The sequence below is a fragment of the Ambystoma mexicanum genome, chromosome 10, assembly GCF_040938575.1.
Source record: "Ambystoma mexicanum isolate Mex_15411 chromosome 10, UKY_AmexF1_1, whole genome shotgun sequence".
NCBI lineage: Eukaryota > Metazoa > Chordata > Amphibia > Caudata > Ambystomatidae > Ambystoma > Ambystoma mexicanum.
In genome coordinates, this window is record NC_090932.1 from 1,439,265,381 (window position 1) to 1,439,285,254 (window position 19,874).

Below are 19,874 nucleotides of genomic sequence, written 5' to 3' on the forward strand. Positions count from 1 at the left end.
CAGTTATCCAGGCCTGGATGGTGCATCATGGCCTGTGCCTAAATGAAGAAAAAACTGAGTTACTCATCCTTGGCTCCCACAGCAAACTCAATAAATTGGACCCGGCCTTCAAAGCATTCATTATTGACGGCAATACCATCAAGGTGGCCAAAGACACTAACACTTTAGGAATTTACCTCGACTCGAGTTTATCCCTCCTGAGACAAACCAATGCAGTGGCCTCAGCATCGGCATACACATGCAAACTTATCACTGCATTCAGGCCCTTCCTGACTACTGCCAACTGTATTATCCTGGCAAGAACGCAAATTATGGCCAAAATTGACTACTGAAATGCCCTATATCTTGGGACCAGCCAAAGAAACATTAACAAGTTGCAGGTAACGCAGAATAACGTGATAAGAGCTGCCCTTAACATTCTCAGGAAAGCCCACATCTCCGACACTAGGCGCACTTTACACTAGCTCCCTGTAACTCAAAGAATATCCCTCAAAACTTTGGCACTGACTCACAAGTGCCAGTCCAATTCGGTCCCTGCTTACTTAGCTGACCGCTTTACCTCTCATTCCTCATCCCGCCCACTGAGATCAGCCTATGCTCACACCCTATCCACGCCCAGATTCAAGCTGCAAAAATCAGGCAGATCCAATTTCCTAGACGGCACTGCTAAACTCTGGAACACACTTCCTAATGCACTCAGAGCCAAACCCTCTTACCACACATTCAAGAGGAAGGCCAAAATCTAGCTTTTTGCCCAGGACCATGCCCCTACACGAGCTTAACTCTTAATACCACAAACCACTGCACCCTGAACACCCCACCTGTATATAACCTTATAACCTTATGACTCTAACTTCCATCTATTCTGCCTACTGTAACCTTTGTATACTGCTGCCTTCATGCTGACATTCGTCACCCTGCATGTCCTGTATTGTCTGTTAGTGTAACCATGTATACTGTGAAGATATGCGCCCAGATGCCCTCGGGCGAGGTGCGCAATACAAATAATAAAATACACATACGTTTGCATAGCAATTTACTCCAGTTGTGTTGCTGAATTTAAGTTGACCAGAGAGTGCCTCTGTTTTCTTTAATGGGCATGCAGTTGTTTATTGAGAAGAGACATTTGTCTCTGTGTATTCTGATGGACGTGCAGTTGATTTTGGACTAGCTAGTTCTGTGGTTGTATTATTTGATGGAGCAGCACTTCTTTGTTTCTTTAGCTGTATTGTTGGGGGATCTTTTATAGGTACTGTTTTTATTATTTTTCTTTTTAAGGGTTTTCTTTTGAGGTACAGGGTGCATATCTAGATGGGGTGTACAGTGCACGTAGCCTGTTGTATTCTCGGATGCAAGGAATGTCAGCGTTGACTTTGCATCAAAGTTAACTAGTAATAGACCATTGAGTGTACGCAGATGTGATAGTGCTACGTAACTCATACCTTCTTTCAAGACTGCTTCCAATGTCAATCAATGCGTGATCTAGGGTTAGATCTTGCGATTTGTGAATAATGACCGCATATTCAAGAGAGAGAGAGAATTGTTCTCTGTTACCTACACAATATCAAAGTGGATGCTGAATGTTGTGATGTGGATATGTTTGGAAGCAAACAACTGTACCAATTGCTCTATTGACTAAACCTTGTTCTAAGTAAGGTTACCTTTTAGAATTACTCTGCAGTTTAGACCCTGAGTTAATACTTTTTCCATTCCAGCTGTGATGGAGATACATTTTTCCAAGCTATTTCATCGTGCTGTTGCTTGTTGACACAACGGTAGTGTTATGCAGTGCACTTCTAGTCTGTCTGTGCAGCTGATTTGCAATATGGGTTGCATTTCTTTTTTCAACATTGTATCGTTCAATTGACTACAGCTTGCAAGGGTTGACATTTAGCACCTGCATTTTATTTTTTCTTGAGTTAATTGTTCCATGACATCAGGAGCAGATCTTTGCCCATATAACTCATGGATTAGTCTAATATTTAAGATGCACTTCGCATCTTTAGTAAGCTCACCATTTTGTTTTTAAACTTAAAATCTTTATTGAATTTGTTTTAGCAAGGTAAGTACAAGCCTTTTGGCGTTCGGGTCAAGAGACAAAGATATCAACTTGAATTTATTTGTTTCGCCTCGTCCTTGCTCCCACCCTCAAACATTGAACACAAAACACTGCACAATGGTTTTCGAGTCTAACACACAGCAGAGGCCTAGACCCCTCATTTGATGGGGTTAACTCCTTGTCAACCCAAAGTGACCAAGTCCCAATGCCACCACCCACCTTCCCTCCCGGACTGGCTCACTGTTAATGAGGACACATCCTCCCCTTATCCTAACTTGACAGGGCCTTACCGTCACCACGACTAAAGACCTCTTAACCTTTCCCTGAAACCTTTGCAAGGTTGTCGGCATCAATAAACTATATCACTGGGGTCTATTGCCTCCATTTTGTTTTGCCAAATATATCCTTTATTGAAATCTCGATGACTTTAGCAACATATCAACCTAACATGTACTACAGGAGCACCGAAACTTAATTTTACAGGTTCTTCTTAATCAAATGCCCCCCCGCCAACTAAAGTGGTAAATAATAAGGTTAACAAATAATATTAAATGTAATAATAATAATTGGTTCTATTCAGTGTCCCAAAATGCTTTTATATGTCCCAGACTATGACCCTGTTCAGCAATCTTTTCCTTGAATATACCCCTCTCTCCCAAATATCTCTGACTTGCCCAGTACATTAGTGTTCTAATAAATGCTTCAGAGTACGTGGTCTAAAAAAATGTGTTCCTTGTCCTGTACCAACTCAATAAATGGGGCCCAGTTTTGAGAGAATCGTGCCAAGTTTTCCGTTATATGTGCGGTCAGTTTTTCCATAGCCACGATCTCCCAAATCCAGCTAACAGCTGTGTTATTAGGGTACGATGACCTTTTATCGACACCCTTTTTGACGACTAGTTTTGGCCGAAAAAACTCTTATAATTTTTTGGGGGGGTTGCGAAAGGGCATATAAACGGTTGTAGGGGCCTTTTCGGCAAAAAATCTAGAAATCGGTGTCGATGACATGACATAGAACCGTTATTAGTTCTGCCCTGTGGCCTGATGCAGGGAACACGCCATCATCCAGCACCTCGCCTAACAATAAGATGCAAGGACACATAGGGAGTGAAGCCCCAGTGATATCTTTTATATTTGACTTCATTTCATGCCAATAAATCTGTATCGTGGGCACTGCCACCACATATTTATAAAGTCCCCCAGTTGTCCACATCCATGCCAGTAGCGATCTGAATAATCAGGCGAGATCGCATGTAATCTTGGTGGAGTCCTGTACCATCTTTAACTGATTTTTATCGCACACTCTTTAAAGACGGTGCATCTGGAGTTTTGAAGGTTCAGGTCCATATTTTCTCCCAGGAGTCTGTTATCTCTGCCCCAATATCCTTCTCCCATCGTGTCATGTAAGTGAGTTTGTCTCAGAAATAGGCCTTCACTAGCAAGCGGTAATAGTGGGATATTTTCAGAATACCTTGTCCCCCTGAGACCTGGAGTTCGATTTCTATAGGGAACCGTGTGCCCGCCAGTGGTACTCGGTTGTTGGAAACCCAGTGTGTGATCTGGAAGTACCAAAAGCGTTCTGTTTCAGGTAGAGTGAATTTTACTTTACATTCTGTGAATGTGAGGCGAAGGACATCTTTGTATAGGTCCTTGAGTCTTAGGGTCCCAAGCGTTTCCCTTCGTGAGAATATACCCTTCGTCATGCCTGGGGAGGATTCCGCATTCTGTAATACTGGTGATAATGGCGCTAGTCCGGTTTTATTCCCCAGTTGCGCATGTTAGGGAGAATTCTCTGTTTAGGCTGAATTTCCCTACCTAGTGAGTCCCCCAGCAGCTTTGCTGGATTTCTAGGGTTTCTTTTTTTTCTCCTGCCAAGAGTGAGACTCTTTTACCCTCACTCTTGGGCATGTTGAAGTGTGTTTCCTTGGTTAAACCTTGTGTTGGATGGGCTATGGGGTCTTTTACTCCATAGGGCCTCATGTATTTTTTGGATGTGGGTTACACAGCACCCTATGTGCCGTAACCCAGGGGTGTCCTAGGGACTCCCCAACATAGACTCCATACCCTGGGACTGACTACTGTCTCCCAGGGCATGTAAAGTCACCAAAGACTTTACTAGTCTTAAATCCTGAACAGAACCAGTACAAACCATCATATTGTGGACGTACTGGCTGGGGCAATTCGATTGCCCCAGGGTCTGTTAGTCGCGGGGGCACGTCTCCGTCCCCCCTGATCGAGTTTTGGCTGGTGGCAGTGGAAACTACTTTTTATATTCGACCGCGAATATTTTCCTATGGGATTTCCCATTGTTTTAGGCTAACACATTTAATTATTTATTTACGGTAGCCTTAAACATACCGCCGGTTTATATATTTATTATTATAACTCCGGTGGGGATTTTTTGCCAAAACTTGATACTAAAATGGCGGTGGCGTTCGCCTCTGTAACTCTGACCCAAAGTGGAGCCCTTTGTCCCACTTTTGGCGGGCTTCTCCACAGAAGCCCTCCAAAGTGGTGCCACTCTGTCTGGGGTACTTAGGAGGGGTGGAGGGGGATTTAGGCACCCTGGACTGAGTTACCTTGGTAACTCAAGTCGCACTCCATCCTGATTGGCCCAAGTGGTGAGCCGGCCGGCTCACCACTTAGCATGTTTGAGTGACAGCTAGGCTGGGTGAATGGGGGTTTGCTGCATAAAAGCAGGGCTTTGGGGACTGGAACTTCAGAAGTCGCCACAGGACCTAAGAATCCGACGAGGGACGAGCTGAGCTGATCTGCTACGACGACACCGCCGGTGGAGCCCTGCTGAACCATCTCACCACTTTTCCCGACGACCGAGGAGAACTCTTAACGGAGTGGCTCCTTCCCTTGACTGGTGGGGACAACCAGTTTTCACCTTCTTTCCGTTCTTTGAGGTATCCAAAGCCGCCTTGCCAGTGCCAAGCACCCCGGCAACCGGAACCCCACCACTTTTACCCCAACCGCGAAAGTCGGTACAACCCTTTAACCGGAGGACTCCGCGGCTGGTTTCTTCCCGGGCAGTGCAACGACCTTCTTCTTCTGCTCTTCAGCGAGATCTTCTTCTCCCCTGACCGACGTCGAGCCTTGCTGCCACTGCCTGGAACAACTGCCCCCGCTGGAGGATCCTTTCCGTTAAGGTACCGTGTTCCGCCTGGCTTCCCTTGCCACCAACTGTACGAGGTAGTTTTAGCCCTCGGCTTTCGATCCTGGGATTGCCTGGGACACTTTGGCTAAACTTTCTGAGCCTCTCTAACTCTTTTCCGAACTCTTTTGCAAGACTCTGAATCCCTACCAACTGTGTGATCTTGGGCACGTTTTCGCTCTGTCTGCTCTAAGAGTGGGCCCTGCTTAGTGACTTTTTGCTCACCTGTGACTTTGTGCTTCTTTGAGCTTACCGAAAGCGTTCTTGACCTTAGAGTGGTGTGTTTATCCTAATTCTGCTCTTTTTCCCCTCCCTTCTTTAACCTACTAGAGTGTCATCTAACGTTAAGCGCTCACCTCTGTTTTAATTATGTGGTGTTAACCTAGAGTTGTCTAGATAGGAATAAGGATTGGGACTGCTTTCCATATAACTGTGTTTGGAGTGTTTTATTATATTTTGCTAGAGTGTTTTCAATTTGTGTGTTCTTAAAAATAAATAACTATATACTTTTGAAACCAAGCTCTGGTCAGTGTTTGCTTGTGCTATTGTGCCTGAGTACATATTGTGTATACTTTGCATACTGCCTAACTCTTCTTGAGGGAAGTCTGACTGCTCAGCCACAGCTACCAGGTAAATCTGGGTGGTGCAGACTGCTACCAAGTGGGTTTACTGCTATACCTGTAGTCTTAAATCTTTTGCAGTGTTCCCCAAGGGAACTGCACAGGTTTCTGCCTAACACTGGTGTACAGCGGTGGGATTTGTATTGAGTATACATTTTATTGTGCTCTAGATACCTTAGTGCAACTAACCACAAAGCTTAGCACTGTAAAAGTAATCCTCTAACATGTCAGTTATAGAAAGCTATAGTCAAGAGTCCCTTGCAGCCAAAACTGCTGATTGTTTAAGAGTGCTCTGTAAACATAAGGATCTCCTGACTAAGGGCAAGAAAATAGAGCTGATTGAAAGATTGTTAGCTAACCAAAGTCTGGGTGATGGTTCAGAGGAACCTACCACTCCAGCAACTGTAGATGACAGTATTGAAATTAACATGGAGCAAAATGTTGATGATTCTGAGGAAGAGTCAGAAGAGGAGGGTGAGGCTGTTGTGACTGTCCCCCCTAGGCCTCTGCCTGCTCTACCTGCTGTACCTACTGGACCTTTACCAGGTCCCACATTTAGTCCTCAGTACTTTGAACTGGAGAAAATGAAACTAGAATTGGAGTATACGAAACTTAATGCTCAAACTGACAAAGAACTAAGGCTAAGGGAAATGGAGCTCAAGTATGACTTAGAAATGAAGAAATTATCTGTTGAAAATGCTTCTCTCTCTGGCTCACCTAGAAGTTCCAGTCCTAAAAGACCCCGGATGCCTAAAGAATTGGTTGGTATGTATGAGCCTAAGTTGGATGTGTTGGATTGGTTGTCTCTGTTTGAATATAATCATGGGCTCCAGAACATCACAGGAAATGACTTACTCACCTGGTTGTTCTCTAGGCTTCCCCCTGTTGCAACTGCTGTGGTAATGGAGATGGGGGAGGAGGATAAGAAGGACTATGAATGTGTGAAGCTAGCTTTGATAGCTAGATTTGGGAAGACCCCTTCCCAGTATCTTAAGAGGTTTAGGAGCCTCAAAAAGCATGATGGTACCCCTTGGGCTACCTGGGTGAGTGAAGGGTTGAAAAACTTAGAGGGATGGATTAAGGGTTACAAGGTGAACACTTATGAAGGTATGAAGAATTTGTTTATGTTGGAGACTATTTATGATGCCTGCTCTCCTGAGCTCAGACAACACTTGGCTGATTCCAAGGAATTAGATTCCCGGAAGCTAGCTAGGGCTGCTGACTTGTGGGTTGCCAACAGGGCCACTCACAAGGACTCTGGGGTAACTCAGATGAGGGATGGGGAGAAACAGCCTAAAAAGGACTCCAAAGAGAATTCTAATACTACAAATTCCAAAGAGGGCCCCAAACAAAACTATAAGGGTAAGCCACCAGGGAAACCGAATCAGGCTAGTGTACCTTCTGGTCCCAGACCAGAAGGGGGTCAGACCAAGCCTCCATTCCAGCGAGCCTTTGGCTCATGCTTTGTTTGTAAGGCTACTGACCATGTGAAAGGAGATCCCAGATGTAAGGGTAAACCTTCAGGGGTCCAGCTTGCCTCCTTAGCCTTCGCTCCAGAAGAGGAAGTACATATGGCAAGTGGAAACTTTCTATTACTAGCTGATGAACCCACTGGAGTCTCAGCTAGTGTTTCTTTAGTCTCTCTGGGGTTGTGGGAGCAACAGAATTTAGATGTCTATAACTCCATCCCAGATAATACTAAAGAGTATTATAAGGACAGTGTCCAGGTGAATGGTCAGGAGACTCCTGCCATTAGGGACACTGGAGCCAGCATAACTGTGGTGGATGAATCATTTTTCAAGGCAGAGGATGTTGCTAAGGCACCCAAATGCCTCACCAAGTTAGCTGGTGGGCCTGTGCAGATGTGTCCCCAGTTACCAGTTCTCATCCAATGTAATGATATGGCTGTAAAAATACCTGTCAGTGTACAATGTGAAGTGCCAGGTAGGGTTCTGTTGGGTAATGACCTCAAGGCTCTTGGAGTTGTGTCACATACCCCCAGACCCCCTAGCAAAAGGTTACAGGAGCTCACAAAACCTGCAAGAGAGAAAACCCTGCGAGGGGTATCTCAGGAGATGATGACAGAAATCACTCCTCTCCCACTGGAGCAACTTACTGCAGTAACTACCAGATCAGGAGCAAAGGGGCAACCCAAGACTCCTAGGAAAAAGCCAGCAGCAAGCACTCCAGTGCTTCCAACAAGGACTTCCCCTAGGTTGTCCAAAGTTACACTTGTAACTCCACCTCCAGCTGAGGCTGAGAGGGAGGTACAACCCTGTGTGGTTGAGCTAGACCCTGAGGAAGAGCTAGAAGGAGGCCCAAACCTTATTGGAGATTTGGACCCTGAGGACCATCCTGAGCTGCAGTCTTTACTGGCAGAAGGTGGGCCTAGCAGGGCAGCTTTTCGTAAGGGGCAAAGAGAATGTCCAACTCTGGAAGGTCTCCGCCACCAGGCAGCTTCTCAGGCTGATGGGCAAGAGCCTGGGAAGTATAGGTTACACTGGGAAGATGGCCTCTTCTACAGTGAACCAACTGAGTCTGAACCTGGAGACTACAAACGCCTTGTAGTCCCACAAGAGAACAGACAACAGTTCTTACAACTAGCCCATGAGATACCTTTGGCTGGTCACTTGAGTTTCAAGAAGACCAAGGAAAGGCTCTCTCTCTACTTTTATTGGCCAAAGATGGGGGCTGAAGTAGACAGATATTGTAAGAGCTGCCACACCTGCCAGACTTCTGGTAAGGTTGGTTCCAAGAATGTGGCACCTTTAGTGCCTCTCCCAGTTGTGGGAGTCCCATTTGAGAGGGTAGGGATTGACATTGTTGGTCCCCTTGATCCCCCAACCTCCTCAGGCAACAGGTTTATCCTTGTTGTAGTAGACCATGCTACTAGGTACCCTGAGGCAATTCCTATGAGGACTGTTACAGCTCCGGCTGTGGCTAAGGCCCTCCTTGGTATTTTTACCAGGGTTGGGTTTCCTAAGGAGGTAATCTCTGACAGGGGGTCAAACTTTATGTCCCACTACATGAAAGCCATGTGGAAAACCTGTGGAGTTACCTACAAGTTCTCAACCGCATACCACCCTCAGACAAACGGGTTGGTTGAAAGGTTTAACAGAACCATGAAGAGCATGATAGGTGCTTTAGAAGAACCCCTTAAGAAAAAGTGGGACCTTCTACTGCCATGCCTTCTCTTTGCTTATAGAGAAGTCCCTCAGGAGGGAGTAGCTTATTCTCCCTTTGAGCTTCTCTATGGCCATCCAGTCAGAGGTCCATTGGCCCTGATTAAGGAGGGATTGGAAGGTGCTCCTCCCCTCAAGCCAGTCCGAGTGACTGACTATGTGATAGGTCTCCGGAGGAGAATGTCACACATGATGGCAGAAGCAAGTGACAACTTGAAAGCTGGTCAAGCTCTGGTCAAACATTGGCACGACCAGAAGGCTAACATGGTTGAGTTTACTCAAGACCAGCTAGTTCTAGTTATGCTCCCAACAAGGCAGAGGGCCTTGCAAGACAAATGGATGGGACCCTTCAAGATTGTGGGAAAACTTGGAGAGGTCAACTATCTGGTGGATCTGGGCAGACCCAGGGAAGCTCCTAGAGTCTTCCACACCAACCGACTAAAAGCATACATCTCCAGACCTGATGTAGGAGCCTTGCTTCTAGCTTCAGCTGCAGAGGAAGAAGAGAGTGAATCTCTCCCTGATCTCCTCACAGGTGTGCCTTTAGATGAAAAAGTTGAAGGAGTCAATCTCTCTTCAGACCTGACACCTGAGCAACAAAAGGTGTGCAAATCTATGTTAAATCAGTTTGCCTCCCTGTTCTCACTGTCACCAGGCTTGACCCCTTGGGGCCAGCATGAGATACTCACTGGTGACTGTCTGCCAGTCAAAAGCAGAGGATACAGAATGTCAGAACATATCAGAACCCACATCAAAGGAGAGGTCAAGAAGATGCTTGATCTCGGGGTAATAGAGCCCTCTACTAGTCCATGGTCTAGCCCAGTTGTGTTAGTACCAAAGGCAGGATCCAAAGACTTGAGATTCTGTGTGGACTATAGAGCTCTAAATGCAGTCACCAAGACTGATGCCCACCCTTTGCCCAGGACAGATGAGTTGGTGGATAAACTTGGTGCAGCCAAGTACCTCAGCACATTTGACCTGACGTCAGGCTATTGGCAAATAGCCCTGACAGACCATGCCAAGGAGAAAACTGCATTTTCAACCCCAGTTGGCTTGTACCAGTTTAAGGTCATGCCTTTTGGACTAAAGAATGCACCTGCCACATTCCAAAGGATGGTGAACCAAGTTCTAGCTGGGATGGAAGATTTCTGCATGGCATACTTGGATGACATTGCAGTCTTCAGCCACTCCTGGGAGGAGCATGTGAACCACCTAGGACATGTGTTGCAGGCCCTTGAACAGGCCCATTTGACAATCAAAGCCAGTAAGTGCCAGATTGGTCAAAGTAAGGTGGTCTACCTTGGACATGAGGTAGGAGGTGGAGAAATAAGGCCTTTGCTCAGCAAGATTGAAGCTGTGCAAAATTGGACAACACCAACTACTCAAACCCAAGTGAGAGCTTTCCTAGGCCTCACTGGGTATTACAGGAATTTCATTGAGAACTATGGGACCATAGCTTCTCCACTGAATGTAATCTCCTCTCCCAAATTCCCTAAAAAGGTAAAATGGAATGAGGAGTGCAATCAGGCCTTTGAAAAACTGAAGAGAGCTCTTTGCCAAGCTCCAGTGTTAAGAGCTCCTGACTACCACCAAACTTTCATTGTACAAACTGATGCTTCCAATGTAGGTATAGGTGCAGTTCTAAGCCAACTGGATGAGAAGGGTAGGGAGCACCCCATTTGCTTCATCAGTAGGAAACTGAAGGATCCTGAGACAAGGTGGGCAACTATCGAAAGAGAATGCTTTGCTATTGTGTGGGCACTGAAGAAGTTTAGGCCATACTTGTATGGTTCTACTTTTGTTATTCAGACTGACCACCAACCCTTGAGATGGTTAATGCAAATGAAAGGGGAAAATCCAAAACTATTGAGATGGTCAATCTGCCTGCAAGGGTTTGATTTCACCATTGAGCACAGGTCAGGGTGTCACCATCAAAATGCTGATGGACTCTCTAGGATGTATATCATCGACTAGAGGTATGAGGTTCATCCAGGAGTGGATTAAATCCTCCTGTCCCTTAGTCTGGGGGGGGCGAGTGTTAGGGAGAATTCTCTGTTTAGGCTGAATTTCCCTACCTAGTGAGTCCCCCAGCAGCTTTGCTGGATTTCTAGGGTTTCTTTTTTTTCTCCTGCCAAGAGTGAGACTCTTTTACCCTCACTCTTGGGCATGTTGAAGTGTGTTTCCTTGGTTAAACCTTGTGTTGGATGGGCTATGGGGTCTTTTACTCCATAGGGCCTCATGTATTTTTTGGATGTGGGTTACACAGCACCCTCTGTGCCGTAACCCAGAGGTGTCCTAGGGACTCCCCAACATAGACTCCATACCCTGGGACTGACTACTGTCTCCCAGGGCATGTAAAGTCACCAAAGCCTTTACTAGTCTTAAATCCTGAACAGAACCAGTACAAACCATCATATTGTGGACGTACTGGCTGGGGCAATTCGATTGCCCCAGGGTCTGTTAGTCGCGGGGGCACGTCTCCGTCCCCCCTGATCGAGTTTTGGCTGGTGGCAGTGGAAACTACTTTTTATATTCGACCGCGAATATTTTCCTATGGGATTTCCCATTGTTTTAGGCTAACACATTTAATTATTTATTTACGGTAGCCTTAAACATACCGCCGGTTTATATATTTATTATTATAACTCCGGTGGGGATTTTTTGCCAAAACTTGATACTAAAATGGCGGTGGCGTTCGCCTCTGTAACTCTGACCCAAAGTGGAGCCCTTTGTCCCACTTTTGGCGGGCTTCTCCACAGAAGCCCTCCAAAGTGGTGCCACTCTGTCTGGGGTACTTAGGAGGGGTGGAGGGGGATTTAGGCACCCTGGACTGAGTTACCTTGGTAACTCAAGTCGCACTCCATCCTGATTGGCCCAAGTGGTGAGCCGGCCGGCTCACCACTTAGCATGTTTGAGTGACAGCTAGGCTGGGTGAATGGGGGTTTGCTGCATAAAAGCAGGGCTTTGGGGACTGGAACTTCAGAAGTCGCCACAGGACCTAAGAATCCGACGAGGGACGAGCTGAGCTGATCTGCTACGACGACACCGCCGGTGGAGCCCTGCTGAACCATCTCACCACTTTTCCCGACGACCGAGGAGAACTCTTAACGGAGTGGCTCCTTCCCTTGACGGGTGGGGACAACCAGTTTTCACCTTCTTTCCGTTCTTCGAGGTATCCCGTGGCCGCCTTGCCAGTGCCAAGCACCCCGGCAACCGGAACCCCACCACTTTTACCCCAACCGCGAAAGTCGGTACAACCCTTTAACCGGAGGACTCCGCGGCTGGTTTCTTCCCGGGCAGTGCAACGACCTTCTTCTTCTGCTCTTCAGCGAGATCTTCTTCTCCCCTGACCGACGTCGAGCCTTGCTGCCACTGCCTGGAACAACTGCCCCCGCTGGAGGATCCTTTCCGTTAAGGTACCGTGTTCCGCCTGGCTTCCCTTGCCACCGACTGTACGAGGTAGTTTTAGCCCTCGGCTTTCGATCCTGGGATTGCCTGGGACACTTTGGCTAAACTTTCTGAGCCTCTCTAACTCTTTTCCGAACTCTTTTGCAAGACTCTGAATCCCTACCAACTGTGTGATCTTGGGCACGTTTTCGCTCTGTCTGCTCTAAGAGTGGGCCCTGCTTAGTGACTTTTTGCTCACCTGTGACTTTGTGCTTCTTTGAGCTTACCGAAAGCGTTCTTGACCTTAGAGTGGTGTGTTTATCCTAATTCTGCTCTTTTTCCCCTCCCTTCTTTAACCTACTAGAGTGTCATCTAACGTTAAGCGCTCACCTCTGTTTTAATTATGTGGTGTTAACCTAGAGTTTTCTAGATAGGAATAAGGATTGGGACTGCTTTCCATATAACTGTGTTTGGAGTGTTTTATTATATTTTGCTAGAGTGTTTTCAATTTGTGTGTTCTTAAAAATAAATAACTATATACTTTTGAAACCAAGCTCTGGTCAGTGTTTGCTTGTGCTATTGTGCCTGAGTACATATTGTGTATACTTTGCATACTGCCTAACTCTTCTTGAGGGAAGTCTGACTGCTCAGCCACAGCTACCAGGTAAATCTGGGTGGTGCAGACTGCTACCAAGTGGGTTTACTGCTATACCTGTAGTCTTAAATCTTTTGCAGTGTTCCCCAAGGGAACTGCACAGGTTTCTGCCTAACAGCGCACAAGCCTTATCCCAGTTGCAGAGAGTAGCTTGAGTGGATTCTAGCAGGACCACCCTGGCAGATTTCAGTATGAATGGCAATTGGGCTAGGGGAGCGTGACTGCAATCTTGCTCTATCATTTTCCATTTGTCACTTTTGTCCACTAGCGCCCATTCTAACTTTGGAGCAATCTGGGCTGCGCGAAAGTACCTCTGTATTGACGGGACCCCTAGCTCCCCCCGCACCCATCCCTTTCGATCTGAGGAGAATGTGACACGAAATTCTAGGTGGTTTCTTTTTCCAAATGTATTGGACTATCTCTTTCTGTAAGTCAAGTAGATCTTTTTCAGGAATGATTATCAGTAGAGCCTGAAAGATAAATAAGAGTCTTGATAGAATTCATTTTAATTGTGGTGACCCTTCCTAGCCATGACATTTCTTGGATTTCCCAACTTTTCAGCGTAGCTTTAGTCTCTTTCCATAATTGGGGAATATTGGCCCCCATGAGGGTTTTATATGATTTGGTGATGTGCACCCCCAGGTACACACATTTGTAGTCTATCCACTTAAAAGGAAAAGTGGTTTGCATTGTCAATTGGGTTTCAAGCAATACTCTGATTGCCATTCCCACTGATTTCTGGTGGTTAATGCAAAACCGTGAGACCATATAGAATCTGTCAAAGCGATCCAGCCGAGGTGGGCTAGACTGCATGGTTTTTTGAAGGAAGCAAATGACATAGTCAGCGTATAGCGCCACTTGATGTGTGTTTCCTTCATGTGCCGGGCCTATTATGAGAGGGCTACTCCAAATCATTTGTGCAAGGGGTTCCACAGCCAATGCCAAGACTAGAGGGGGCGGGCAAATGGGCACCCTTACCTCATTCCCCTTCCTAGAGGTATTGGGGGTGTGTTGGAGTCATTAAGTTTGATTATGGTGGATGGTATTCAGACGTTTCCCAGTATTAATTTGCTGATGACTGGACCAAACCCATATGCTGGTAATATTGTTTCAAGAAAGTCCCATGTCATGCTGTCAAATGCTTGGTGGGCATCAGCGGAAAGGAGCGACAATCCCTCTGGAAGTTTAGGAGCCAATGCTATGAAGTACGCTACTCTTCTGATGTTACCATGGGCACCTCTATTTTTAATTAACCCTGTTTGGTCTTCATTGATTATATGACGGAGGACCTCTCCTAATCTTGTGGCTAGAATCTTACTATAGAGTTTTGCACCAGTGTTCATAAGGGCTATGGCGTGATAGAAGGTGCAGTTCTCGGAATCCCTCTTGGGTTTCAACAGCAATGTGGTAATGGATTCCGCCATTGATCCGGTTATTTTCTCTGATTCGGAGGAGGACTTAAATAGCGTGGTGAGTTGTGGGATTAAGGTCCCCTGCAAAAGCTTAAAAAAATCTATTGATGAGCCCAACTGGACCAGGAGCCTTTCCCGCTGGGATGGAACGTATGGCTTGTCCAACTTCTTGAGCCGAAATTGGGTTCTCCAATCTTTCCCTCATTGCGTCAGATATTTGGGGGAGTCAGGCCTGGTCTATGAAATCCCAAATTTGGATAATATTTCCTTGATGTGGGGTGGAGGCCTTACTAAATAAATCTTCCATAATCTTCAACTTCCCTGCCTCCATGACCTCCCTCTTCCCATCTTCGCTTCTCAGTGCCCCCAATGCAATTGCGAGTTGCCACCTTCCTAATTTTTGCCGCTAGTAGTTTGTTCGCCTTGTTGCCCCTGGAGTAATATTATTGTTTAGGCCTAAGTAATGACTGTGCCGCCTTCCCATCATGTGGGTTTCTAGGGCTTGCCTAGCTATCCTGTGGTCTCGCAATGTACGCCTACCCCCTTCGTTGCATGTGCTCTTTCTCTCTCCTGTACTATTGCCTCCAGACAGCCCTGGTGTTTGTGTTGATTTCTACCCCAGGCTGCTGTTTGCCCTATGATGACTCCTCTGAAGACTGCCTTCTCCGCATCCCATACAGTGCGTGTATCCATGCCCTCTGTCATATTTTCTTGAAAATAATGAACTATAGCCCCCTCCATTGAAGCCCTAGCTGCTTTGTCTGTTTACATAGCTTTGTTAAATCTCCAAGGGGGTTTCTGTCGTGGAGTGCCCTGACCTAGGTCTATCTCTATTTTGACAGGGGAGTGGTCTGTGAGTGCCTTGCTAGGATCTCGATTTCCCTAACCGATGGGATGAGGGTGGATGAGACTAAAAACATGTCTAGCCTTGAAAAGCTCCCTTGTACCACCAAGTAAAATGTGTATCCCCCTCTCCCAGGGTGAACAAAACACCATGTTTTTATCAATGAAAATTCAGCAGTGTTGTCATAGCATAATAATTGCTTCTGTTAGTAGTGGGAGCCAGTGTTTTATCCATAGTGGGGTCCGCTACACAATTGAAGTCTCCCTTTAGTATTATGTCACCTTCCATGAAATTCGCAAAGATCTCTGAGAATCTCCCCAAATACTCTGTCTTCTTCTCATTAGGGCAATATACCACCCCCAGTGTGCCTTTTGCGACCACCCCATATCCCCTTTAATTAGCAGATATCTCCCCTGTATATCTTGCAGGACTTCCATTGTTCGTAGTGGGATGCCTTTGCGAACCATAATGGCTACTCACCGTTTTTTAGGCCACTAGTCGTGAAATACGTCTGCAGGTACTGTTTACTTGTGAGCTGCCTTTTATCTTCCTTTAATAAGTGGGTCTCTTGTAGGATTTATTCACACACAAGAACACTTCACGTAAACCACTATTTTTCGTGGAAACTTTCTATTGTTTTCATGCCATTTAATGTGTGGCCTCAAACAACTTCAAGGATAGCCCTCACAGCATGTGCGGGCTTCCGTCCTTAGGTGTGGCGTGGCAGTGTCTCCTGCCCACCTGATGGTGACGATTGTAGGGATCCTGTCCCTGGTACTGTGGTATTTCGGCTGTTAACCACGTACTGCTTGATGATGGTTGTTGCGAGTCAGTGTCTCAGAAAACTGGGGCCACATTTCTAAGAGGAACTGTTTTCCATGGGTGACAGACCCATTATTCTTTGACCTTCATGGAAGTGTGTGGACCCCAAGACGTAGATCACTTCCTTAGTTTAAAAATGTATATACAGTCACATAGATATATATATGTGTGCGAAGGGATATAACTCACCCGTGAATCATAAAACCTTGTCTGTTTTTTTTCTTTTTCTTTTTTTTTAGGGCTCATAGTAGGTTATTTTCATGGTTCTGGGCTCAGATGTTCAGATCTATGGTTGTTTTTTGTTGGTCTGGTTTTTGGGTCGTAACCACTCTATTTTATTCGGATATATAGGAGTCCGCAAGACAGACGTTTTTTTGGATGATCCTTTCTCTGTTAAAAAATTGAATTCTTGTTGGTATCCCAGCCATGCTGAATTATGTCATGAAAATACTGACCACGGTACTGGCAGGACGGCTCCGCAGAGTGATTGTGGATCTGATGCATATTGATCAGACTGGATTTATCCCAGGCTGCAGCACTGCCCTGAACCTGCGTCAGTTGCAACACATTATTGCACAGACTGATTGCCCGGAGCAGTACGTGGTGACATCACTAGATGTGATTAAAGCTTTTGATTCGCTTTACTGGGAATGGCTGTTCGCAGTACTGCGGGGCTTCGGGTTTGGCAAGAAGTTTATTCGCTGGGTAAAGAGCCTGTACTCCTCACCGACTGCCAGAGTCAAATCTGAGAGGCAGGTATCTGCAGCGTGGGACATTCAAAGGGGGACATGCCAGGGATGCCCGCTATCACCCATGTTGTACATACTGGCACTAGAGCCCCTAGCGGTCTTCTTACGCCAGGAATTATTAGAGGCAGGTATTCGGGTTGGAGGCACTAGACACCTAATATTATTGTACGCTGACGATGATCTATTCTATATGGGGGAGTCGCAACACCTCCAAATAGTTACGTATCTATTGGACAATTTTGCTAAACTGTCTGGGACATCCTTCAACAGTCTTGCTTATCCCCTCTGGCGGGGGTCGCTGCTTTGCCGATACTGGGGCTCCCATGGGAAGTAGGTTCCTTCAGATACCTGGGAGTACACATCATGCATGTGCCTGAAGACATGCATATATGTAACACAGCCACGGTGGTGAAGGGACTTAGAAAGTCAATGTCCTTTTGGTCCAGACTCCTGGTCTCATTGATGGGTAAAATAGCAATTATGAAAATGATTATTTTCTAGATTTTTGTACTACTTTACCAATGTCCACTATTATATTTATGGCCCCTTCTTTAGCTTATAGCACACACTGATCAGGGTATTTCTGGGGGCTCATCCCTCACAAGATCGCCCTCACAACACTGTGCCTACCTTACAAGAAGGGAGGTTTTCAGCTTCTGAACCTGGAATATTACTACTTTGGGCACAATTTAGCTTAGTGACGAAATGGCTATCGGATTACATCACATCTGAGTCGCTACTATTTCAACAGCTGTTGGCCCCTGCCTACCTCGAGGACATGTTACGGCTACTGCTAAACTGCCTGAACTCTACACCCTTGCTTGTTGCGTTGGTCAGGAAGATATGGCCAAGAACGTCGAGATTGCTGAAAGTTGAAGCCCTTACTCACCTAGTGTACAGATAGTGGCAGACTTATGTATGAACAGAGACAATCTTGCGGTAGTACGACATTGGGAAGACTGGGGTGTCTCCACCTAGGGAGACATGTTTGAAAATGGTAAATTTGTAGAACTGGACACCATAGTCTAGCAGACTGGGCTACCCAGGGAGCAGTTTCTGCGGTGCATGAGAATAGTGGGGGTGGCTACCCCGAACATGGTCTGGGTGGCCCGCAGAACCGGAGACAACTGAACTGCTAGCTTTAATGTTACCCCCTGGAAGACTGCTGGCGGCCTTCATCCAGACTGTATGGTACTCTAATGGATAGGCCCATCCCCCGGGGTTCTAAATTGAAATTGTGCTGGCAATCAGACCTGGGAAGTGCTATCCGGCACCGGGAGTGTGAACAGATACTCAGTTTCCCTAGAAATGTGTCCTGGAATGCCTGCTTCAAACTTATCCAAAACAATGTGCTCCACCGCTCCTATATGATACCCAGTAAGGTGGCTAAGTTCAATAAAAGCAAACATCCGACCTGCCCCTGGTGTCGATGTGACGGTGCAGACCTGGTCCACATGTTTAGGCGTTGCACAAAAGTACAAGGTTTCTGGTTCTGCATTGAGCAAGCATGCAGAAAGGCTGGGGTCACCAAGTATTCCTGGAGCCCAATGGAATGTCTTCTCGCTGCATTCCGAGGAATAGCAAGCACAAACACATTAAGTTCATGGACCTAGCATGTATTATAGCTAAACTGTGCATTGCCATGTCATGGAAGTCAACTCGGCGCCCGCATTATCTACGCTGGTACAGAGATCTTATAGTTTGGACTGAGCCAGAGACCAGAGTGTGGGCCAGGTCAACACACAGCCTAGAAGTGACCTTGGGTGGAGCCTACGACTCCTGGAAGCTACTGGTCTGGGATATGTTTCACCCCTCAGTTGATAAACCTCCATGAGCTCCCTGACACTACCTAAAGTGTTACCATATGGACATATGAATCCCTGTTGCCTCTGCCCCCTCCCATCCTAACACCCTTTAACCGGTTTGGATTATGTTTCACCACCGCCTAGATGCACTTGGCGAAAACACTGTTGTTGTTTCCAATCACCGGCCTGTCCGAGGATCAAAATGATGCTAAGACCTAGTTTACATGACTGAAGAAGTGTTAAGTTATGTGACTTTGTTTTTTTTATGCTGACAAAGTTGCTTTTAACCACATGCTTAACATGTATGTTTATTATCAATGTGCACTGAATTGCTACACCCCTATATGTTTTCAAATGCAAATAAACAAACTTAAAAAAGTAAAGTATAGAGGGAACAAGACTAGTATGATCAATAATCAAAAGGCCCTCCAGCTTATTTCCCCCTTTATGGATGACATATCGCTTGACGGCGAGCCATTTCTTCCATGTCTTGGTAGTTACATAGGCCTTTATATAGGAGAGCGATGGATTCAACTTCAGGGAAAACCCCAAGTACATGCATCCATCTACAACTTCAAGCAGCTTTTGGCCCGGATTCCAGATACATCTCATTTTCTTTGGTAAAACGCCTCCTAGGCACATAGATTTTGTGTTGTTAATATTAATAGTCATGCAATTGTCACGAGCAAAGGCAGTCATCCCATTTATGGAGCATTGAAGAGCAATAGGAGTCTGGTCAAAAAGTATGTCGGCGTACTCAAGCCAGGTGACAGTGACGCTGTTAATCTTGAGTAAAAACATTTCTCACCTTTGCCAAATGGGAAGTCATATCGGCAATGTAGAAATTGAAGAGCAGGGGAGCAAAAAACGCACCTTTGCTTCAACCCCACATTTGTCTGTACAGGACTAGTTGTTTCCCTCTCTAAGTTTAATTGAACAGGCTGTCGTAATGGAATGCAAAAGCTTAAAAAAAAAATACAGAAGATGGGGATCAATTCAACAGAAGGCACGTTTTTCCCAAAGAGGAGGGCGGGACACCAAGTTGAATGCCTTGCTAAAATCTATCAGGCAACATTAAAGGTTAGAGCCAGGACAGGAGGTAGTATCGGACATAAGTGTCTGTATTGTACAAATATTATCTAGAGTTCCATGTGACTTCCTGAAGCCCGTTTGAAAAGG

At 46.0% G+C, this 19,874-nt stretch overlaps 1 protein-coding gene across 8 annotated transcripts in view; it reads left to right on the forward strand.

Moving 5' to 3' along the window:
• The window catches only part of HECTD4 (HECT domain E3 ubiquitin protein ligase 4), a 4,298,785-nt gene that overhangs the window by 878,149 nt on the left and 3,400,762 nt on the right, over positions 1-19,874 (forward strand). The window lies entirely within an intron of this gene.